We start from the raw sequence: 24,768 nt of genomic DNA, 5'->3' as shown, positions 1-24,768 counted from the left end.
CCTGCCTCAGATGAAATGGTTGCCTTCTCAGCACTAAGAAGCCTGGCTTTCGTTGGGAACTGGAGTGTGTGTGTACAGTGAAACCAGTGTAAATCCCCTTTTCTCTGAATTACCCCTGAATGACCTATGGCACATACACGGATTAATTGTAAGATTGACAACTATTCACAGGATTTTTCCATTCATGAAAAGCAGAAGCACAGATTGACTACAGGATACCTACTGCCTAGCCACAAGGTTGTGCAATAAAACCCCACAAATACAGTTTCAATCCCATTTCTATCCCACTATTTAAGAACTGTGCAATAATCTCCTACGTCTAAATGCTCAACTGAAGTTACTGCAATGCTTGAAATTTGGGGACGGAAGTAAAATTTAATGGGGGGGGGGACAATTCTTATTTGGAAGACTGTTTCCTTCATTCCACCCTCCCAGCAAAACCCCCGACTAAGCCTGTATTCCCCAAATTTCCCCCTAAGTCTTGAGTTCTTTCAGTTTCCTTCCAGGGCGTTTGAAACAGAAGTAGCTCCACCAAGTCTGCTTCCTACCCTTGGCTGACTCAGCCCTTTGCCTTTCGTTTTCCTTCTCCATCCCACCCCTCCCTTCCTGCCTCCCATCCTTATTCACACCCCCAAAACCTCAAGTTCTGGATTTTTGTTCTGCATCACACTCAACTTAGGGAAGTGAATTTTTTCAACGTTCATCCTCCCTGAAATACAAAACCATTCACTCAATGCCATGTTTCATCACGTGTCTTTTCAGTTGTAAAATAAATGATCTTTTAAAACAAAAATTACAAAAGCTAGCTACAGTTGCACATTTGTGGCTTTGGCTTTTGCAGATTTGGATATCTGTGGATTTGGTTAATATGTTCTCTCTAGGAATCTCCTGAGTTTTTAAAAACAAAATTAACCAAAAGCTAGCTACAGTTGACCCTGCACTTTATGCCTTTCATAGAATCATAGATTGTACACCATGGGCAGGTTTACTTAATCCATTTTATTGTTTGTATGTACAGCGCTGTGTAAATCTACAGTGCTATACAAATAAAGCATAATAATAATAATAATAATAATAATAATAATAATAACAACAACCATAGAACCACAAGGGCCATCCAGTCCAACTCCATTCTGCCATGCAGGAAATCTCCATCAAAGCACCCCTGGCAGCCTCTGTTTAAAGACCTCCAAGGAGGGAGACTCCACCAATCTCCATTGAGGAAGTGCGTTCCACTGTCGAACAGCCCTTACTCAGGAAGTTCCTCCTAATGTTGAGTTGGAATCTCTTTTTCTGTAGCTTCCATCCATTGTTCCAGGTCTTATTCCCTGGAGCAGCAGAAAACAAATTTGCTCCCTTCAAGGCCCACCCCAAAGTTTCCCCTTGTTGGGATTCTTTGTCTTTAAATCAATCTTGGACTGAAGAGAGCCCTTCATGCAGAGATAAAGGACACCTTTTTGCTGAATATCATCCCTGTGCAAGTGATGGTGTATCTGCAAATACATTTGCTTATTGCCCCATGGTGCAATGGAGGATGATTTACAATCGATGAATGTGCAAAGGCTACACTTGCAGAACTCTGCTCATACAACTGTGAACACAATACAGATCCTGCATGATCGCCAAAGAAGTACAAGCAGATACATAATGCTCTCCAACACAGTGGACTAGCATTTATTTTCTGATGTGCCAAGGGCAAGTGCCATTTTTGTGTCCATTCCCTAGCATTCCCTAGCAACTCTACATTTATGTCCATTCCCTAACAGTTATACAGAGACCAAATGTTCATAGACCAACCCTGGTTTGAGAACAACCACTTTGAGTTGCACTGGTGTAAGGAAGCCTTTGTGTGCACAAGGGTGCATCTACACAGCAGAAATAATGCAGTTTGATTCCACTTGAACTACCATTGCTCCACTCTATAGAATCCTGGGATTTGTAGTTTTGTGAGGCGCTAGCACTCTTTAGCAGAGAAGGGTAAATACTTTGTGAAACTACAAATCCCAGGATTCCGTAGGATGGAGCTACAGCATTAAAGGGTGTCAAACAGCATTATTTCTACAGTGTAGATGCACCCATCATATTGAGGGATAGCAATGTGTGGATGAGGAGACTGATACTATGCTGGCTGACAAACAATATTGGTTTACACTGGGGTGAGTGTGCAGCTGTGATCTATTTCTCCCCAACTGAACCTTTAAGTTGTGTCTGTCCACCTGCTCACTGAAACTGCCTCTTTCTTTGGCTGTATATTGGCCAAAGTGGCAGACAAAGGAGATGTGCCATCGCTTCCACTTGTCATTTTGTCTAATGCATGGCTGATAAAAGAAATACACTATGGGCTGGGGTGCAGGAAGGCCTTTTGGGGCTCTGACACAATTTTGGGCTGAAATCACCTGATGGGATTCAAAACGGGAGAATTTGAGGACTGGTGAGGTGCTTTGGGAGCCACAAAATTTGGGTTGAGAGCCACTTGCAGCCCAACTTTCCCCACCTCTGACTAACATATTTGTACTGATACAGAAACAAGAACCACAGCATTCTTGAAACTGACAAAACCAGATGCTAACTGGATTTGTGGTTTTTGTTCCCTATTTTAAAAAAATACATTTCCCCCCTTTGTCCCACCGCCCAATGTCTTTTTGGGGTTTCCCATCTGCCAGCCTGGACACTTTTAAGACCACTTTTCAGAAAAGAAAAGAAGGCAATGACTTTTTTGTGGGATTTTTTGGGTTATGTGGCCATGTTCTAGAAGAGTTTGTTCTTGATGTTTCGTCAGCATCACAGATGCTGGCGAAATGTCAGGAACAAACTCTTCTGGAACATGGCCACATAACCCCAAAACCCACTAAAAATTAAGGCAGTGATTCCTTTCCCCAGACCCTTTGCCTAAAACCTGGAGTGCACCCCCTTAACATTCCTGATTTGGCAGAGACAGTCTTGCTTACTTCTCTGTCTTCTCACATTCTCACCTCCTGGGAAAATGTCCCAGTTTCTTTCTCCTCCTCCCACTTTCCCTGTTTGTCCTCAGCTTACTTCAGATGCTGCAAACTGACACCAAAATGCAAAAGCAGTTTGCACTCACTTAAAGAAGAACAGTGGAAGCTCAGCCTTCCTAGTCAGCTTAGGCAAAAGCAAACTGTGGCAGCATCTCCTAACTTGCCTGTTCTTTGTCATTAGTAACCTGAAGGTCATTTTATACACAATATTTTTAAATAATTTTGTGCATGAAACAAAGTGTTCATCCACTGAGCCATCAGAAAACAAAGGTGTCACTCTCTCAGAAACTGATGTGGATAATTTTATATTTTAGAGTATTTTGGATTTTGGAATTCTGGATAAAGGAGACTGAACCTGTACTTTTGAAATTTCACTTCCCACTCATTTACAAAACCCAATTTTTTAAAAGGTTTTTAGTCACTTCAGAACTTCTTTTGAGAAAAATGTGCAAGAAAATTTGACAATTTATTTTAGTAGAAAACAACATTTTGAGTAGAAAACAATATTTTGCACAAAATGTACAATTTTCTACACAGAAATATTGTTTCCTCTGCTGTCCCACCTCTTTTTACAAACTTTCAAATAAGGAGTGTGCACTACCTTCTGGGAAGATGCGTTTTATCAGAGCCGTGTATAAAACTAGGAGTGAGGGAAATAATTTTAGAGCAATTTGATACCATTTTAACATTTCCCTGACCCAAGACCACTGTAGCAGAGAGTCCTCTCAACCCCACACCAAACTACAATGCCAGAAAGCCATAGGAGTGAGCCATGGTGCACAAAGTTGTATCAAACCATCATGGTTGTTTAGTACATCTAAGAAAAAAAAAATTGCATGTAAGTCTGAATGGATGAGAAGCGGACATTGTGGAGTCGTGGAGTCTGAGTGTCAGGCTAGGACTCTAAGAGCCCAGAGTTCAAATCCCGGTGAACTATGGAAACCCACTTGGTGACCCTGGGCAAGTCCCATTCCCTTAGTCACAGAAGAAGGGCGATGACAAACTTCCTCTGAAGAAATCTGGCCAAGAAAACACTAGCAGAGATTTGCCAGAAATCAGGGTCAAAGGCCCATAATAATAGTCACCAAGACGTATTCAAGACACCAAGTTCACTGACCGACAAGACTGAAATGTGCATTTCTTTCCTTCGCTAATGTAAACTTAGCTTTGAAATAATCTTGCCCAGTGAGACCAGGGATGTGACAAGAAAGCACAAAGAAAATGCTCCCATGAACTCTGTAAATACAAGAACCATAAAATGCTTTAGAGCTGCAAGAGACCCCAAGGGCTCTCTCAGCCATCCTGCAACTAAAGCATTCCCAAAAGATGCCCATTCCAACAATTTGGCCTGTTTTTATTGACATCTCAGAATAACAAACTTTCTCTCTCTCTCTCGTTATAATAATACATAATTGAGACCTTTATTGTATAGTTTTAAACTGTGTATAAAATATTAACGCTTTAATGTTTATAAAATGAAGAAAAAATAGTTGTGGCAAGACTGCTATGATTTCTTTGCAGAATATCCTTGCATCCCATCTAAAGAGGTTGGGGAATATGTCGCCTTTCTCTTTCTCCCTCTCTCTTCTACATTTTGATTATTGAATTCTTATGTCAAATATAATAGGGATGAATTCTCCAGGTAGTCCCAACGAAACCTACTGAATAATTGCCTCCCTTTATTGTTTGGCCAGGGGCATCATTCGGGGAATGCCGGATGCACCTAGTGACACTCAAAGGGGTTTGACACCACTGTCCCCCAAACACTTGCCTTTGGCCAGAAACAGGTTGTGATGTCCACCTGCATCCCTTTAAAATGCTGGAGCCCAGCAGAAGAAGAAATGGTGTGAGTGGAGCAATACTCAGTGGGAGGAGAAAGAAGAGTTTTCAGTGTCGTTGTTGTTGTTTTAATTTTCAAAATTTAAAATTTCAAAAAGATTTTTTTAAAAAATGTGTTATTTTAAAAAAAATTCCTTAAAATCATCACATTTGACCAAACCTTCACCTTAACTACACAAAACTATGTATATGCAAACATATTTATTCTATGCACATGATATTGTAATTCAAAGGTATCATTTTAATTTTGCTAGTTCTTTATGTCGCAACTGTTACCATTAATTAATTAAGAGGTGATATTAATAATAATAATAATAATAATAATAATTGTGTTTTCCCGCCTCTCCCGATGGATCGAAGCAGGATTATAGGCTACTAAAATCAGAATACCTACAACAATCTTATAAAATACAAAGAATAAATATAACATCAATAGCTTATCAAACCATCAGACATCCAAGGGCAAGGGCAGAATATTATTGTCAGACAGGGCATATTGGTTATCACTCCTCAGGGGGAAAAGATTGGTGAAAGAACATGGTTTTAAGTCTCTTTTTAAATGTTTTCAAGGGGGTCGTGAGATGGAGTTCGTCAGGAAGACTATTCCACAACCTCGGGGCCATTATTGTAAAGGCCTTTTGAGATGAGGAGACATATTTGGAAGATGATGTTTCCAGTAAATTCTTCCCGGATGTTCTGAGTGTGTGGGGCAGATTATATGAGGAGATGCAGTCCCTCAAGTAACTTGGGCCCAAGCCATGTAGGGCTTTATAGGTGATAACCAACACCTTGTATTGTGCTCAGAAGCGAATAGGCAGCCAGTGAAGATAGGTGTTATATGGTCAAACCTGGACGCACCAGTGACCAATCTGGCTGCCATATTTTGTACTAACTGAAGCTTCCGGACTTGGTACAAGGGTAGCCCCATGTAGAGCGCATTACAGAAATCTAATTGAGAGGTTACCAGAGCATGTACCATGGTTTCAAGGTCCCTTTGGCCCAGGAAGAGTCGCAGTTGGCGTATCAACCGAAGTTGATAGCAAGCACTTCTGACCGTCGCATCTACTTGAGATGTCAACTGCAGAGACGAGTCCAGAAGTACTCCTAAGCTGTGAACTTTGTCCTTCAGGGGAAGTGTGACCCCATTCAGGACAGGTGGGTAAATTTCCTTCCTTGGGCCTGGGGAACCTATCACCAGTACACTGGTGCCTCGGGATACGAAATGATCGGGTTACGAAATTTCCGGGATACGAAAAAGTTGGATTGGCAAAAACTGTTTCGGGTTACGAAATATTTTTCGGGTTACGAAATTCAAATGCTGCAAAGTGCAGCTATTGGCTTTCCAGTGCTAACGGAAAAGTGTTTCGGGTTACGAAATTTTCGGGTTACGAAAGGAATGGCGGAACGAATTAATTTCGTAACCCGAGGCACCACTGTACTTCCATTTTCTCTGGATTCAGTCTGAGTTTGTTTTCCCTCTGTGGCCTTATTCTCTGAGGCCACAGAGGCTGCTGCCACACTGCAGTATTGATGCAGTTCAACACTGCTTAAACTGTGTGATGGCTCCATCCTATGGAATTCTGGGGTTTGTAGTTTGTTGTGGCACTAGAGTTCTCTGACAGCTCTGTTTTGAAGGGATGTCACGTTAAGAATGGAGCAAGGTCTGCTGCTCCAGAGAACAGGACTCAGAGCAATGGATGCAAACTCCAAGAAAACATTAGGAAGAACTTCCTGACAGTAAGAGCTATTTGGCAGTGGAACCCACTCCCTTGGAGAGTGATGGCATCTCCATCCTTGGAGGTTTCTAAACATAGGCTGGATGGCCGTCTGGCAGAGGTGCTTTGATTGTGAGTTCCTGCATGGCAGAAGGGGGTTGGACTGGATGACTGTTGGAGTCTCTTCCAACTCTAGGATTCTATGATTCCATGATTCTAAGGCTATATATCTCACAAAACAACAAATCCCAGAATCCCATCAAATGGCATAGCAGATGCGTGATGACAAGTTTCTTGGTGGTGCAGTGGTTAAATGCCTGTACTGCAGCCACTCACTCAAAATCATAAGGTTGCGAGTTCAATATCAGCGAAAGGACTCAAGCTCGACTCAGGCTTGCATCCTTCCAAGGGGGTGGCTAAAATGAGTACCCAGCTTGTTGGGGGCAATTAGCTTACAGTTGTAAACCACTTCGACACTGTTAGTTCAGTATGAAGTGGTATATAAGTGAAGCTGCTTGTTTGTTTCTTTGCAACATTTTTGGAGCATATTTTTGCCCTGTAAAGTCATTTCCAAATCCTTGCATTCATGCTAGAGAAGTTAAAATTGATTGTTGTATATCCCATTTTGGGAGAAAGTGCAATAAAATAGGCAGGTAAATAAATAAATTGTCTGTATACATCTGAACAAACATAAACCCTGGCTGTTGGCGTAGCTATGCAGCTTAGCCTTTTCACTGCCAAATTGCTTAGAGCAACGAATCAGGCCATTATTGCCCAATTACACCCTAAAAACAAGGAGTCAGCCTGGTGTTGTGCTGTGAGTGTTGGACTAGGACTCTGGACAGCAGGGTTTGAATCCCAGGTGAGTCACACTCTCTCAGCTTCAGAGGAAGGCAATGGCAAACCTCTGAAGAAACCTGCCAAGAAAATCCCGTGATAGATTTGCCTTAGGGTCACCATAAGTCAGACATGACTTGGATGCACATACGGTAACAACAACAGCCCTCAAAGCAACCCTGTCAAGTAGGCTAGCAAGACTAGAGACTTCATTATAGAGAAGTTAAAGTATATCATTGTCTTCTGAATTTATATCATATACTTCTGAGTAAACATCAATAAACCCTGGCTGTTAGTATAGTTATGCAACTTAGCTTTTTCCCTGCCAAAGTGTTCAGAGCAACTTATCAGGCCATTATTGCCACATTGCACCTTCAAAACAACCCTATGAGGTAGGCTGGCAAGACAGATGCATACTGATTTGCCAGGGCTATTCAAATGATTTCCTGCTTGACTGGAACTCAGAGGTTCATGTTGAATATCATGGGTGGGTTAAGATGTATTTTTCTGTACTTATGTTTTCTTTTGAATTTTTTTGTTTGCTATTGTTGTTAACCATCTTCGAGTCGAACTCAGTTTGTGGTGACCCTGTGGATGAGACATCTCCAAGACTGCCTGTCCTTCACTGCTTTGCTTAAGTCCTGCAAATTCATACCCTTAACAGAGTCCATCCATCTAGCATGTGGCCTTCCTCTCTTTCTACTTCCTTCCACCTTTCCCAGCATTATTGTCTTTTCCAATAAGTCCTTCCTTCTCATGATGTGTCCAAAGTACAACAGCCTCAGTTTGGTCATCTTGGCTTCGGGAGGTTTTTGGCTTGATCTACTCTAGGACCCATTTGTTTGTCCTTTTGGCTGTCCATGGGATCCTCAGCACCCTTCTCCAGCACCACATCTCAAATGAATAGATTTTCTTCCTATCTTCTTTCTTAACTGTCCAGCTCTCACATCCCTCCATGGTAAGCGGGAATACAATGGCTTGTATGATTCTAATGTTTGTGCTCAGTTGTATATCTTCACATTTTAGGTTCTTTTCCAGTTCTTTCATAGCCGCCCTCCCCATTCTTAATCTTCTTCTGATTTCCTGACTGCAAGCCTCATTTTTATCAACGTTTGATCCCAGGTATGGGAATTCTTACATCTTCACATTTTAGGATCTTTTCTAGGCAGAAGCTGCTCTCCCAATAGCGAAGTAGACTTTTGTCCTAAGTACAGATTTTTCATCAGGACTCCCAGATTTCTTGAGGAATGCATGCATCTAAAAAGCTCTTAAACTGTTTGCTCTTTTCTTGTGTTGAGGCAGCCTGGCACAAGGGAAAACAAAAGACAAGACCTGGCTTAGGAAACGGCTTCCTCTGAGCCTAGTTGTGAGTTGGCCCAGAGCCGTTTCCTATTGCTCTGACAGTTGGTGACAACTGGGTGTCGCTTTGGCCACACTGAACAGGGGAAGGTTGGTGTGGGCATGGCCTTCCTACCCAGCTGGGGAGGGGCTGTGGGTGTTTTCTTATGCTCCTCTCCCTTTCAGCCCTCAGGATTTGGTGCAAGGAGGGCGTGAAGCAGGCAGGACAGCTGCAATGGCTCATTTCCACCCAGCCAGGGGCCAGTCTGGGCAGGACTGCTTCCAAGCTACTCCCAGGATACCTCCTCCTCTTTCTCCTCCTCCTCCTCCTCTTCTTCTTTCTCCTCCTCTCTTGTTGCAATAGTTGTGTTGTTCTCCAGTACAGGAACCAAGGGAAATGCTTTGGAGAGGAAACCCGTGGACTTTTCAGCTGTCAGAAACATTGGCTTCTTCCACCCAGTGAACATGGACAGGGACGAGAAGCATGTGACGTGAGAAACTGCTCAGGAATATCTGAAAAGTGTAAGTTGTATGTCTGTGACCGTGTCTTTGTGTGTAACAGGTTGCTGTACCTCTTGCACAATGTGTGCCAGTGCATTGCTGTACATAGTCAAGGGCATCATTCCAGAGATTAAATGTGAGAAACTACCCAAGAAATCTGTAAACTGTAAATTGTGTGTCTGTGACCGTGTCTCTATGCATAACAGGTTGCTGAACCTCTTGCACAACATGTGCCGGCGCATTGCTGCACATATTCCAGGGCATCATTCCAGAGATTAAATGTGAGAAACTGCCCAGGAAATCTGAAATGTGTAAGTTGTGTGTGTATGTGTGGCCCTCTGTGGTTGCTGAACATCTTGTGCAACATGTGCTGGCGCACTGCTGCACATCATCCATGGCATAGTTCCAGAGATTAAACTCCAGCAATCGGATATGCTGTGCAAGTTCTACGTATGCAAAAAGATCTAGCAGCCCCTTTGAGACTAATTGAAAGAAAGAAACTGGTAGCATGAGCTTCAGTAGACTTGAGCCTGCTTCCTCAGATGCATGTTTCGCGGCTTTGTAAAAGTTCTGTGAGTCTCATAGTAACACACCAACATTGTGCATCGGAAAAAATGTCACACACCCCTATCCTGTCTATGGGAGATCTCCCTCCCCACCATTTCTTTTTAATTCTGCCCCTGGTTTGCCATAGCAAATCTGATCAAGATTTCTATCTTGCAGGCACTCCGGTTCTATTTTTAGGCTGGTTAACTTTCATGCTCATAAATAAGCTGTGACCTGCCCGAAGTTTGCGGGAGATGAGATAAGCAGTGTGAATAACTGGGGAGTGTGAGTTCAGGTTGCCAGGTGAAATGCAGGACAGGAGGAGACACTTTCAGAATTGTGTAGGAGAAGGGATTGTGTAGAAGATTTGTGTAGAAGAGGGAATTTGTCATGTAACGCCAGCTGAAATTCCCTCTTTTGCACAGCCATTGGGAGCACCGTTCCTTATTTCACTTGGCAACACAAGTGTGAGTGTGTACCTGTGTGTGTGTGTGTGTGTGTGTGTGTGTGTGTGTGCCTTCCCAACCCTTCGGGTATCTTGGACTACAGTTCCCATTATGCTGGCTGACGATGATTGGTACCCCCAAGCATCTTGGACACAGAAGAGCCAGCATGGTGTAGTGGTTTGAGCATTGGACTAGGACTCTGAGGACCAGAGTTCGAATACTGTACTGGCTTGGCCATGGAAACCCACTGTGTGACCCTGGGCCAGTCTTGCTCTCTCAGCCTCAGAGGATGTCGATGGCAGATCTCCTCTGAACAAATCTTGCCAATTAAACTCCAGGATATGTTCGCCTTAGGGTCGCCATAAGTCAGAAACTACTTGGCAAGCACTCAACAACAGAATTAGAAAGCCAAGTGAGGTATAGTGGTTCGAATGTTAGACTATAACTCTGGAGACCAGGGTTTGAATCCCAGCTCAGCCATGTAAAAACCCACTGGGTGACCTTGGGCAAGTCACACTTTCTGATTCAGAGGATGGCAAAGGCAAACCCCCTCTAAACACATCTTTGCAAGAAAACCCTGTGATAGGTTTGCCTTAGTGTCGCCATAAGTTGGAAACAACTTGAAGGCACACTACCGCTACCACCACAATAGAATTACCCCCAGAAGACAGTTGTCCCCATGGGAGAGGATTTGTGGAAAGAATGACAGCCTAGTGCATACTTATTCAAAAGTATGCCGCACTATGCTGAGGGGGATTTGCACCCAGATCCACATACGTCAAACTGTGACCTTGAGCACTTTGGATCTTTTTTCTTTTTCCTTTGAAGTTACATGCTTGCACATTGGGCTTTCAAAGTCACACAGCAGATGCATGCTCAAAAGCTGCTTGGTTCCCTGCAACATTTTTGGAATACATTTTTGCACTGTAAAGTCATTTCAGAGTTATTGCATTTACCCTAGAGAAGTTAACGCAGATTGTTGTTTGTATGCTTCAGAGTAAACATCAGTAAACCCTGGCTATTGGTATATATATTTATGCAACTTGGCTTTTTCCCTGCCAAAGTGCTCAAAGCCACTTATCTTGCCATTATTCAAAACAACTCTGTAAGGTAGGCTAGCAAGATAGGTGCATATTGATTTACAAGGGCTGTCAAAGTAATTTCTTACTTGACTGAATTGGAACTCAGGTTCCAAATTCAATATCATGTGGTCATGGGTTAAGATGTGTTCTTCTGTACATACGTTTTTGGGGGAAATACATCTAAAAAGTCCTTCAACTCTTCACTCTCTTCTTATCTCATTGGAACTGTTGAGAGTACAATAACAAACTTGGGGAGACATCCTTTTATGGAAGATATACTGTAGTTTCTGTTATCATGCCTTGGTTTAGTCTCAGAAGAGATGTCAGTTTCTGAAACTTGTTTTTTGAGGAGCTGTTGTTTCTTCTTTTCTGGGTTTTTCTGGTTGTAATTGTCTCAGTATCTTTTATACTTTTAATCTTAAATACACTGCAGCTTGTTCAGGGGCTGCATCCGCACTGTACAAATAATCCAGGTTGGCATTGCTTTAACTGCCATGGCTCAATGCTATGGAATCCTGGGAATTTGTTGTGACACCAGAGCTCTCTGACAGAGAAGGCTAAATGTCTCCAAAAAAACCCCCAAAAACAAAAATTACATTTCCCATAATTCCATAGCACTGAGCTATGCCAGTTAAAGCAGTGCCAAACTGGATTATTTCTGCAGTGTAGATGCATCCATAGTTTTAGGATGTCTTAAAAAATGGAGACTATAAAACTCAAATGCAAACCCTTCCACTATCCCAATTTGACAGGGACAGTACTGATCAATCCTCTGTCATTCCACTTTTTCAATAGCTTTAAAAATGTCCCAGTTTCCCTCTCCTCTCCCCCTTCGTCCTCAGCTTCCTTCAGTTGCTACAAACTGAATTCAAAATGAAAAAGGAGTTTGTACTCTATTAACTCAGCACAGAGAAAAGGAGGTGGACTCTTTCCCTTCCCAGGAGGATCAGGCAAAAGTAAACTGCTATAACATCTACTATCTTGACTGTTTTTCCTCATTAATATTTTGTTGTCCTTTTGACCATAGCAGTTTCATAGCATTGCTATGGTGCTGCTTGGCCACACGGGTCTCAATTATCATCTGTGAAATGTTCTGTATGCAAATGCAGGAATAATTTTAGAAAACACTAAGAGTTTGAACGTGCACGAATCCACACATTTTCCAAAAGGTTCAACACTATTATTACTTGATGCCAAATTGTTTATTTGCAGTACAGATGCCAGAGTAGTACATCACGGCATGGAAGCCATTCCTCACAGAATTGTCACAAGCTATTTTATGCATCCGTCCGGATGCGCAATCCACAGTTAATGGGTGGTTTGTGTACTCTCCAGCCTCTGACAGAAGGAATTTAAAGCAAGTACACTTGTTTGCCTATCATAAAACTAGAGATACCTTTGTTTGCTGTTGCTGTGTGTCTTCCAAGTCGTTCCCACCCATGGCGACCCTATGGCAAATCTATCATGGGGGTTTCTTGGCAAGAATTATTCAGAGGAGTTTGCCATTGCTTTCCTCTGAGACTGAGAGTATGTCACTTGCCTAGGGTTACCCACTGGGTTTATATAGCTGAATCAGAATTTGAACCTGATCCATGGCACCCCCAAAGCAAGCCTATCATGGGGTTTTCTTGGTAAGATTTGTTCAGAGGAGGTTTGCCATTGCCTTCCTAATATCTAGCCAAATTTAATTCCTCTGAGGTAAAGCAACACCGATTTGAACTGTCAAGCCCAACGTATACCATTTCCTTCATCCCAGCCACCTCTAAGAAATGCAGATAAATGGGCATCTTTGTAATGGCATGCATCAGCTTGCTTCCAAAACAGTACCCTTTTTGGGGACGGATCTCTCTTCTGTGTTCTGGGCTAGCAAAATAGTCGGATCCAGTTGCAAGGCTGTTTGCGACGAAAGTACGCTGCGGAAGCAAAATAGGAACAGGAGGTGCAGATATTGGGAACAAATTTAGTCCACACTGGCAACTTGTAAGCACAGAGAATACCTCTTTAATAAAGACAGTTGCAAGATTTTACACTTGAGTTTGTATGATTCCCTAGAATCATGTCAGAGTCAGATGCACCCATTTGGCACACTGGACACATATCGGAGACAGACGCACCTTCTGTTCATTTTGATGGACCCACTGGGCCAACCTAAACTCTGTCTTTTATTTTATTTCTCTTTAAACAAAGTTAGGTTTCTTTGGTGAGGTGTGAATTAGCCGGGCATTGGTGCAGTGCCAGGAAATGCATGGCAAGACATGAGTGGCATTTTCTTCTTTAAAATTCTGCTTCTCACTGTTTAGCCAGAGTTGATCTCATGCTGAAAGGCCAGGAGAGGCAAAGGATGTGTCCATAAAATGAGGATATCCACAGGAACTGAGCTGAGTTCTTGTTAACTCTGCAAAGATAAGGAAAGAGCAGGAATTTAAAGGCTTTCCCCGCTTTCAGTATTTTAAAAGTTAAAGGGGGCTGTTCTTCTTTTTTTAAGGATTGAAATCGCCTTTACATCCTGGAGGAGGGAGCATTTATTTTTGTTAATTTCCTGCATCAGGCTGATTTACATTCAGTGGCCTAAGCAGAAGTTGCCTCAGCCCTTGAGATTGTCACATCTGGAGCTGCAAAGCAGGATGTTTCTGATTATTTAGGTGCACTTTTTGGATGTTTTCAGTGGCATTGCTCTTTGAATTTGCTCTTTGAGTCCCATTTTTGGAGGGAAAGTGGGATTATTATTATTATTATTATTATTATTAGTAGTAGTAGTAGTAGTAGTAGTATTTATCTACATCCTGTCTTGCAGCTCCATCTTATAGTCTCAGGAGCTTAGACCCTTTAATGCAAAATAGCCTGATGTTTAAATATTTGAAAGGATATCATATTGAAGAGGGAGCAACCTTGTTTTCTGCTGCTCCAGAGACTAGGACCTGGAACAATGGATGCAAGCTACAGGAAAAGAGATTCCACCTGAACATTAGGAGGAACTTCCTGACAGTAAGGGCTGTTCGACAGTGGAATGCACTCCCTCGGAGGGTGATAGAGTCTCCTTCCTTGGAGGTCTTTAAACAGAGGCTGGATGGCCATCTGTCAGGGATGCTTTGATTTGGATTTCCTGCATGGCAGGGGGTTGGACTGGATGGCCCTAGTGGTCTCTTCCAACTCTATGATTCTATGATTAACAAAGAAAATGGTCCCCTCTTCCAGAATGGAAAGGCAACTTCAATCCTTAAAAAAGAGAAGGAACAGCTCCCTTCAGCTTCCAAATACTGAAAAGGGGGAAAGCCTTTAAATGCCTGTTCTTTCCTAACAACAACAACATATTAGCATTGGTATGATTTGCAAGAAAAGCTAATGTTTTGGTGAAGAAAGATTGATGGAAGTGCTGCCACATTGCAGAATTAATGCAGTTTGGCACCACTCTGTCATGGCTTCATCCTCTGGAATCCTGGGATTTGTAGTTTGTTGTGGTGCCAGAGCTCTTTGAGGGAGAAGGCTAACTATCTCACAAAACTACAAACTCCATAATCCCATAGCACTGAACCATGGCGATTATAGCGGTATCAAACTGCATTAATGCCGCAGTGCAGATGCTGCCCTTGCTTACTTTGAAACTCAGTTATATCTTGATTTGGAAAGTGTATTTTCCAGACTGGACATTGCTCCTGCAAAGTATTCACATGTCTAGATTTAAAAGTGTGTTTTCCAGACTGGACGTAGCTCCTACAAATAACTGCTGTGCTCTTTCACTGCCCGAAAATATCCTGGCTATTGAGCTGCCATGCCAATAGCTGGTGGGGAAGGGCAGCTCTGCTTTCCCTAGTAGAGACCTCTGCTTCTCCAGGTGAAACTGGGGGAAAGTCCTATCTGCAACCATGAAGACAGGTGACCAGACATCCTCCTTTTCCAGGACATGTCCTACATTTCAACCTTCTGTCCAGGAAGAATTTCAAAGTGTCCTCCCTTTCGAGCACGACCGAGAAGCATGAATTTACTTTTATATGGGTGTTTTTAGCTTTTATTTGGTAACATCCTATATTTTTCTTGAATGACCTACATTTTGCTGTGCCTTGTCCTCCTTTCAGGAATCTTACTGCCTTGAAAAATATGTGTATCTATATTTTCCTCATTTGCCGGACTTGGTGTTATTGATCTATCGTATACTCTGCATACCTTTCAACTATCCCAGTTTGCCAGGGACAATCCCAATTAATCCTTTGCTGTCCCATTTTCCAGCTGTTTTTTTTAAGCCCCAATTTTTCTCTCCTTCTCCCACTTCCCGCCTTTGTCCTCAGCTCACTTCAATTGCTGCAAACTGAGTTCAGAATGCAAACATTGCTTGCACTCAATAAACTCAGCAGGAGGGAGAGGAGAAGAAGGGACAGTATCTTTCCCTTCCCAGAAGGCTCAGTCTAAAGCAAACTGCTGCAGATTTTCGAAGCTCATGTATTTTTCCTCAATAATAATTTTTGCCATCTTGACCACACTCAGATGTTGCTTGGTCACCCGTGAAATACTGGAGGGTATAACTTTGTTGTTATGTGGCTTCCAGCTGACTTATGGTGACCCTATCATAGGGTGTTCTTGCCATGATTTAATCAAAGACCTTCTTCTGAGGCTAATGTTTCCATGGTTCAATGAGGATTTGAACTCTGGTCTCCTGGAGTCCTAGTCCAACACTCAAAGCACTATACCATGATGGGTGTCTCCTTCAAATCAACTCTGACTTATGGTGAGCCTATTGTAGGGCAAGATTTCTTCAGAGGAAGTTTAGCGCTCTGAAGCTGAGAGAGAATTGTCTTACAAAAGGTACAAGTTGTTTGACAGCTGAAGGCACTTCCTCGGAGAGTGGTGGAGTCTCCTTCTTTGGAGGTTTTTAAGCAGAGTCTGGATGGAAATCCTGCATGGCAGAATGGGTTGGATTGGATGGCTCTTGGGGTCTCTTCCAACTCTAGGATTCTCTGGCCCCATTGAACTACGGAAATAAACTGGTGTGGAACTGGTTTATTTCCGTGAAGTTCATACTTGCTCTGACTGCACTCAGGGGACTGAAAAGCCTACTTAAACCGGTGCATTTGGCACAGGGCCCCTTAGTGGTTCTTTTTTAAAGAGCTGCAATGATCCACATCTTTAGTAGTGTGACCTTGCAACTGAATAAATTCTGATTGCACTGCATCATTACAGGAAATGGAGACACCTCCATTTTACATCAACATGTTGGCAAATGTGAACAGCAACAGGGCTAAAGAGATTCCACCTCAACATTAGGAAGAACTTCCTGACAGTAAGGGCTGCTCGACAGTGGAACACACTCCTTCCTCGGAGTGTAGTGGAGTCTCCTTCCTTGGAGGTCTTTAAGCAGAGGCTAGATGGCCATCTGCTGGGGATGCTTTGATTTGGATTTCCTGCATGGCAGAAGGGGGTTGGACTGGATGGCCCTTGCAGTCTCTTCCAACTCTATGATTCTATGAAAATGGCACGGAGAGATTTGATTGTGGTAAACGTAGTGGGAACACCAAACGGATTCTGAATTGATTCTGAATCGGTGCGGAGATGTAAATCTATTCATTCAACAAAGTAAGTGTGAATGACCCCACTGATTCTATGAGGTCACCCAGTGGATTTTCATGGCTGAGCACTCTTCCGAATACTGGGGGCTTAGTCCAGCACTCAAACCACTACACCATGTTTTATCCAAATTCTGGGTCCATTCCCACAAACAGCCACGCCATCAGCTGTTCCAGACTACTTCCTAGGCCTTGCCTCCCCTACCTCTGTGACATCATAAGAACCCATCCCTTATGACATCACAAAGGGATACTCCTTATGACATCACAGGGATCCACTTATAATATCACAGGGATTCAGTTCTTGGCCCTGAAATCTCAGGGAATGAGATGCAGCTGGCCTGGCAACTCTGTGATATCCTAAGAACATCCTCTTTCTTCAGTTGTGGTCCCCCACCCAGCAGGGCCAAACTATGGAATTCCGGAGTTGTAAGTTGGAAGGTCCATCCAGTCCAATCCCATTCTGCCATGCAGGAACTCACACTCAAAGCTCCCCCAACAACTTCCCACCAAGCATTTACTGTCATGGCCCCTAAACTATGGAATGCTTTACCGGTAGAGATCCAACTGATTACTACTCTAGAAGCTTTTAAGAAAGCGATTAAAACGGACCTTTTCTGGCGGGCTTATCCCCCTCATCTTTTATAAAACTGAAGGGACATCCCACTCTGAATAAGAGAATGATATGTTGATCTATGGATTTTAATGTACTGTCTTGATTTTAAGATGTATTTTATATATGGAAATTGGTGTTCCATTTTTATTGTTGTAAGCCCGCCTCGATCCATAGGGAGAGGTGGGAAATATAAATAAATTATTATTATTATTATTATTATTATTATTATTATTATTATTAGGCCATCCAGCCTCTTTAAAAAACCTCCAAAGGAGATTCCACCACACTCCAAGGCAGTATCTTCATTGCTCAAACATCTCTGTTTGCATGAAGAAACCTTATCAAGGTGGCTCACTTGTTCTACACACAGTGTGATTCTTCATAGAAACAATGAAACGGGCCTCCTAGGTACCAAGCACGGATGCCAGAGCCACAAAATCACCCTGTTTAAAAGAGAAAAGAAAAGAAAAACGACCATTTGACCTCCCTTGATAAGGTTGCTATTGTGCGGTTTTTAAAAAGTGCTCAGAAAAACCAAAGGCAAATGTTGAGAGGAGGAGAAGGAGGTGCCTGGGGAATTGGCAGCAAAGCAGGGTTGGGGTGGAGTAGTTAATCCAGCTATAGTAAAAAAAATTAAAGTCCACTGTGTCTTGAAATGGAAAGGAACTCTGGCTCCAGAGGACAATCAATGGATGGAAGGCACGTCCAGGGTGACATCAGTAGGTCACCACCTTAAGTCTCTGTAATGCCAGAAAAGTGAGATACAGTATATGTGAATAAGGTAATAAATAATAATAAGCGCAAGGTGAGTTAGGGTACCCTTCTCAGCTGCCCTGTCTCCTTACCAAAGGTCCCCTCGATCTCTGCATTCATGTTCAATTTGCAGACACAGGGTTAGAAACATGCATTTGCCAAAAATATGTGTATCAATATTTTCTTCATTTGCCAGATTTGGTGTTTTTGATCTGAATGGCAGACTCTGCATACCCACCAACTAATTTGGCAGGGATAGTCTTAATGAACTCCCCGCCTTCTCACTTTCCAGCTGCTTCTAAAATGTCCTGGTTTCTCTCTCTTCCTCCCACATTTCCACTTTGTTCTCAGACTTCAATTGCTGCAAACTGAGATCCCAAAGCAAACTTTGTTTGTACTCAGTTAACTCAGCAGGAGGCAGAGGAGAAGAGGGGACAGAATGTTGCCCTTCCCAGTAAGCTCAGGCAAAAGCAAACAGCTGCAACCTCTCCTGGTGCGTGTATTTTTCCTCATTAATAATGCTTGCCATCTTGATTACACATTGTTGTCACTTGGTCACATGTCCCATTTTCAGCTATGAAATGTTGGAGTGTATAACTTTGTTGTTATGCTGCTAATGTAGCGCTATGGCGTAATAGGACCAGGGCTCACAGGATCAGAGGCCCATAACTTTTTGATAAGTAGACACTATGATTTCCTCTGCCACCCAGCTCCAGGGACGTAGCCGAGGGGGGGATGTGTTCTTGGGGTCCGGAACCCCCCCTTCCGTCAGATAAAATGAATGGTGTGTGCTGCCGCACCGCCGCACCCAAGCCCCATTATAATGGTAGCACTTAGTCTGGACCCCCCCCCCCTTCCCAAAATCCTGGCTACATCCCTCCCAGCTCTCTTGGGCTTCCCTACTCCATCTGAAACAATTGCAGTCAACACAATAGTGGCAACCACCACCTAATCCAATAGGTAGATTAGAAACAGATTTTATCAGCAATAGCATATTGTTACCATCTATCCTTTTTGCAATCCAAAGTATTTGGGGGGAGTTTGGCTGGGAGTGGGCCAAACCCATTAGTTTTGCAAAAGACCTGCTCCTGATAGAGCTCAAAGCTGCTAGGAATTGTTTAGATAAACCCAGCATACCCCCCAGCATTTCAGAGATGAAAACTGGGATGCATGTGGCTCAGCAACATTAGAGTCACTGTAAGTCAAAAATGACTTTGGAGGCACACAATAACAGCAAAATTTGTATTGTTTTAAATTTGATGTTAGCTGCCTTGAGTCCTTATATCGGGAGAAAGTCAGGATGATGATGATGATGATGATGATGATGATGATGATGATGATGATGTCGGCAATGAAACCCAGGAATACAAGAAACCAGTGGCTTTGTTCCTTCATTTGATTTGGAAGAAGCAACCACAGCATCATGCAGGGGAAGGAAGGAAAGAAGGAGCAGTGAGAGTGTTTGCCCTCTCGCCCGCAGCGTGCACCAGAAGTGACCCTTATACCTCCTCACCATTGCTCCTATTTGCCTCTCCAAGCCCAGCTGGGGGATGCTGGTAGTTTCCATCCAAAAAAGGGGAACTTTCCCCAGCTCTGCTTCAAATGCATGCTTTCCCTTCTTTAGAACTGGGCCATGAACATATCTGAAGCCGGGCATTTCTTTAAACGCCCAGTTTCACAATGATGCCAATCAGGCAACTTTGACTGGAACTACAGCCAGTTAATGCAGCCTGACACTGCTTTAACTGCCCTGGCTCCATGCTATGGAATTCAGAGATTGTTAGTTTTCTGAGCTGTATAGCCTTCTCTGTCAGAGACCCCTGGTACCACAACAAATCCCAGGATTCCGTAGGATGGAGCTGTGACAGATAAAGCAGTGTCAAACTGCAGCTGTTGTTGTTTCCCTAAAGAGAACCTATCATGGGGTTTTCCTGGCACACACAGCCTTCAGTATAGTTGCTTTGGGGGATAGGGTTGGAATGGGCTAAATAAATGTTGCCCGTTCTTATGTCAACTTTTTATGGCTCTCCTATGAATGGGAGACATCCCACAGAATTTGTTATCGTAGAATCACAGAATCTTAAATTGGAAGGGACCCCCAAGAGCCAGCTCATCCAACCCCCTGCCATGCAGGAATGTACAGCTAAAGTACTTCTGAAAGATGCTCGTCCAACTTCTGTCTAAGGGTCTCCAATGATGAGGAGTCTACCATCCCCTAAGCAAGGCTTACTCCACTGCCGAACAGCGATTAGACTAAAAAAATTCTTCCCAATGTTTTGGTGAATATCTTTTCTTGTAATTTGAATCCATTGTTATTACCTGTCCTGCTCTGGTCTTGCAAATCCATGGCTTCCTTGATTGAATCACTCCATCTTTCATGTCGTCTTCCTCTTTTTTTATGGCTTTTCACTTCACTGAGCACTATTGTTTTTTTCCAATGTATCGTGTCTTCTCATGATTAGAGCTCTGATTAGACGGCTGAAGTTCTGTAAGTTCTGATTAGACTACTGTATAGTGTCCCACAGAGGGCTAAATACCCCAAAGGCATCAAATCCTGCCTGCTCTTGGAAGCTAAGCAGGGCCAGCCTTGGTTAGTACTCAGATGGGAGACCACAAATGAATGCCAAGTACAGAAAACAAACTTGCTCTACTATTCTCCATATCATATCAACTCTTAACCTGCTCTCCTCCAAGCTAAACATACACAACTCCCTAAGTTGCTCCTCATAGGGCTTTATGGTTTCCAGATCTTGTACCATTTTGGTCACTCTTCTCTGAACACACTCCAGCTTGTCAACATCCTTTCTTAAATTGTGGTGCCTAGAACTGGACACAATATTCCAGGTAAGGTCTAATCAAAGCAAACCTCACCAGTCTCATACCAGCTTCACTGGTTTCAGACAATCAGATTTGTTTCCAAGTTCAATTCGGAGTGCTGGTATTGCTGATCTGCAAAGCTCTAAATGTGAAGTTGAAGGCTTTCATGGCTGGCATCCATAGTTTTTTGTGGGTTTTTCAGGCTATGTGGCCATGTTCTAGAAGAGTTTATTCCTGATGTTTTGCCAGCATTAGTGGCTGGCATCTTTAGAGACTGATGCTGGTGCTTTGTCAAAAATAAACTCTTCTAGAAATATGGCCACATAGCCTGAAAGACCCACAAAAAACTGAAGCCCTAAATGGCTCGAGTCCAAGATATCTGAAAGGCCATCTCTTTCCACATGAGATGAGATCCTCAGTGGAGACCCTCTGGGAAGTCCCACCACCCAAGAGGCTAGACCAGGCTTTTTGTATTGCAGCTGCTCAGCTGCAGAACTCACTCCAACGTTAAGTCAACTCCATCTCTGTTCAGCTTTACACAGGCAGATAAGACTGCATTGTTCCAAGATGACTTTGGCTATTGGGACGAACTGAATCAGTTCTCAAAGAACATTTGACTTTTTAAAGAAACATGATTCTGTTGTGTGTGTATGTGGTTTTCTTTAAGTGTCAGTCTGTTCATAAACAATGGTTATATCTGTTGGATATAACAGGGAACCCTGGCAGGCCAAGAGGTGATAAAAAAGCCTTTTGATCTGTATAAAACTCGATAAGACTTAAAAGTCTCAATAAACAAAGATGCACAAACAAATGAAGACCAATTTCAAAGACATAGCTGCGTTTGGCTAGAAAGTCAGCCTGCAAAGGGATCTTGTTGCACCTCTGAGACTAACTGAAAGAGAGAAGTTGGGTAGCAAGTTGGGTAGCAAGACTTGAGCCTACTTCAAATGAAGACCGGTGAGTGTCAGAAGCTGCATCTCGCATCTTGCCTGCCATGATTTTAGTGCACAGATAGAGCAATGGGTATTGTTATGCTGAGGTGCTGTGATGGTATATGCAGTGAAGCAATTATTGTAAGGAAGTGGTTATTGCATCCACAGGTGGGATGGTAACAATGAAGAGGAGGCAGGCTAGTTCCAGGCCACCCAAGGGCATTCCTCTGGGAAGAAACTGGCAGAAGAAACAAGGAGAGGGTGCTATGGGAAATGAGAGAAAACACGTTGTTTTGCATTTATAAAAAATGAGGAACTAGCCTTCAAATAATTTGAAATAATGCGTGATTTGATGTAGGAAAGAAACTTTCCAGTATTGCAGAATTAGGGATATCAGTCTTTCATCGATTGATGACATCATAGATTTGGAAGACATCCAAGGGCCATCCAGTTTGATCACATTCTGCCATGCAGGGATACACAGTCAAAGCACTCCTAATAGATGGCCATCAAGCCTCTGTTTAAAAACCTCCAAGAAGGAGACTTGGGGCGGTAATGGACTGGATGAGGGAAAACCGACTCAAGCTGAATCCAGGTAAGACGGAGGTACTTGTTATAGGAAACCCAAGCCCAGGTATGGAATTATGTCAGCCAGTTCTGGATGGGGTCACACTTCCCCTGAAAGACTCTGTCCGCAGCTTAGGGGTGCTTCTTGACTCGTCGCTTCACCTGACAGCTCAGGTAGATGCGACAGTCAGGAGCACTTGTTATCAGCTTCGGCTGATACGCCAGCTGCGCCCCTTCCTGGAGCAGGGAGACCTTGAAACAGTTGTACATGCGCTGGTCACCTCTCAATTGGACTTCTGTAATGCGCTGTACATGGGGCTACCCTTGTGCCAAGTTCAGAAACTTCAACTTGTACAAAATATGGCAGCCAGGTTAATTACAGGTACTCGTCGTACCGATCACATAACACCGGTTTTGAAATCCCTTCACTGGCTGCCAATTAGTTTCCGGGCAAGGTACAAGGTGTTGGTGATTACCTTCAAAGCCCTACATGGCTTGGGTCCAGAATACTTAAGAGATCGCCTACTTCCATACTGTCCGTCCCGCACTCTAAGGTCCTCGGGGAAGAATCTACTTCAGCCAATAAAATCTAGGCTAAGTTCAGTCACCCAGAGGGCCTTTTCCATCACAGCTCCGAAGCTATGGAATGACCTGCCGAAGGAGATCCGTGACAATTCTACTCTTACAGCCTTTAAGAAGGCTCTTAAGACGGATCTCTTCCGGCAGGCCTTCCCTACCTAGTTCTACTCCCCATTTACTGTGACTTATGTCACTCTGTCCACCAATTCTTCTCTTAAATTTAATGAGAAGAATTAAATTAAAATTAATTAAAATAAAATCCTTGCCTCAAGAAGAAGAGCCCTCCCTCCAGGACATCATCATCAGACCTGAGAGGGAGTGAAAAAGAGAGGCCCAACTTCCATCAGGCCTAACTGTGAATGTACTCACTTTGCTCTCTTTAATTTTATTGTATTTTATTTATTTATTGTATTTTATTTTCTTTATTTTTACTGTTGTAACCCGCCTGGATTCCTTGTGATTGGGCGGGCTATAAATAAATCATCATCATCATTCATAGAATCGTAAAATCATAGAGTTGGAAGAGACCACAAGGGCCATCCAATCCAACCCCCTGCCATGCAGGAACTCTCAGTCAAAGCATCCCTGAAAGATGGCCATCCAGCCTCTGTTTAAAAACCTCCAAGAAGAAGACTGCATCCTTCTCCAAGGCAGCGTATGGCACTGTCAAACAGCTCTCACTCTGAAGATGGTCTTCCTAATGTTGAGCTGGAATCTCTTCTCCTGTAGCTTGCATCCATTGCTCCATGTTCTAGCTTCTGGAGCAGCAGAAAATAAGCTTGATCCCTCCTCAATTTGACATCCTTTCAAATACTTAAACAGGGCTATCATATCACATCTTAACCTTCTCTTCTCCAGGCTCTGCTACTCCTGAGGGGGCTTGGTGGTTTCTACATCTTTCGCCATTCTGAACACCTTCCTTTGGACATGCTTCAGCTTGTCAAGATCCTTCTTGAATTGTGGTGGAGTCTCCTTCTTTGTTTATTTTTAATCTTTTGGGTTTTTTTCTCTTTCTTGGAGGCATGTATGCAAGTTATGCTGTTTTATGATACGGCCAAAATACATTAGCCTCCATTTAGACATTCCCTCTTCTAGTAAGAGTTCAAGCTGAATTTGCTCTTGAAGCCCTTTATTTTTCCACCAACGCATCTTGGAATTGTGCCCTTCTCCACCTTCAGAAATCACCAAACCTTTTCAGTCCCCAGCCTCCCACTTCATATTCCAAGAAATCACAGAACTGTGTTTATCATACAGCATGGAGCAGTCAGCACTGGAGGTTTGCAACAGCAGAAGGATCAAAGTCCTTTAGTGGAGAATGCCAAGATCCTTCCAGCGAGCAAAGGGCATTTGGGCAATGGATGAGGAGTGCCTTGCTTGCATAGACCCATCCCGCCATCTCAAACCTGTCTTGCAACATCTTCACTGCATTGTGCTACACTGTCAGCACCCGTTTACTTGTATGACTGGTGACTTCCGTGCCAATGAGCAGCCAGTCTTCCCTGGGCTCTAATCTCATCTTTAAAGGAGCACTGTCAGGAATGTGCCATGGGTAAGAGAGTGGGATTTGTTTCCTTCTCACAGTGCGTTATAGATATGCAAATGGATCTTTGAGCCCCTTTGAGTCTAACTGTGCAGGAGAAGCTGTA

The 24,768-nt window shown here is 43.1% G+C and overlaps 1 protein-coding gene across 1 annotated transcript in view; it reads left to right on the top strand.

Moving 5' to 3' along the window:
* Positions 1-8,911: 8,911 nt before the first annotated feature.
* The window catches only part of P2RY2 (purinergic receptor P2Y2), a 38,138-nt gene continuing 22,281 nt past the window's right edge, over positions 8,912-24,768 (top strand). Inside the window, exon 1 of the mRNA XM_042458333.1 lies at positions 8,912-9,250. The gene's annotated coding sequence lies outside the window, so the exon portion shown is untranslated. The remainder of the gene's footprint in view (positions 9,251-24,768) is intronic.

This window comes from Sceloporus undulatus, chromosome 3 (genome assembly GCF_019175285.1).
Source record: "Sceloporus undulatus isolate JIND9_A2432 ecotype Alabama chromosome 3, SceUnd_v1.1, whole genome shotgun sequence".
Classification (NCBI taxonomy): domain Eukaryota; kingdom Metazoa; phylum Chordata; class Lepidosauria; order Squamata; family Phrynosomatidae; genus Sceloporus; species Sceloporus undulatus.
Note: the sequence above shows the minus strand (reverse complement) of the source record. Positions and strands in the feature narration are given on the sequence as shown.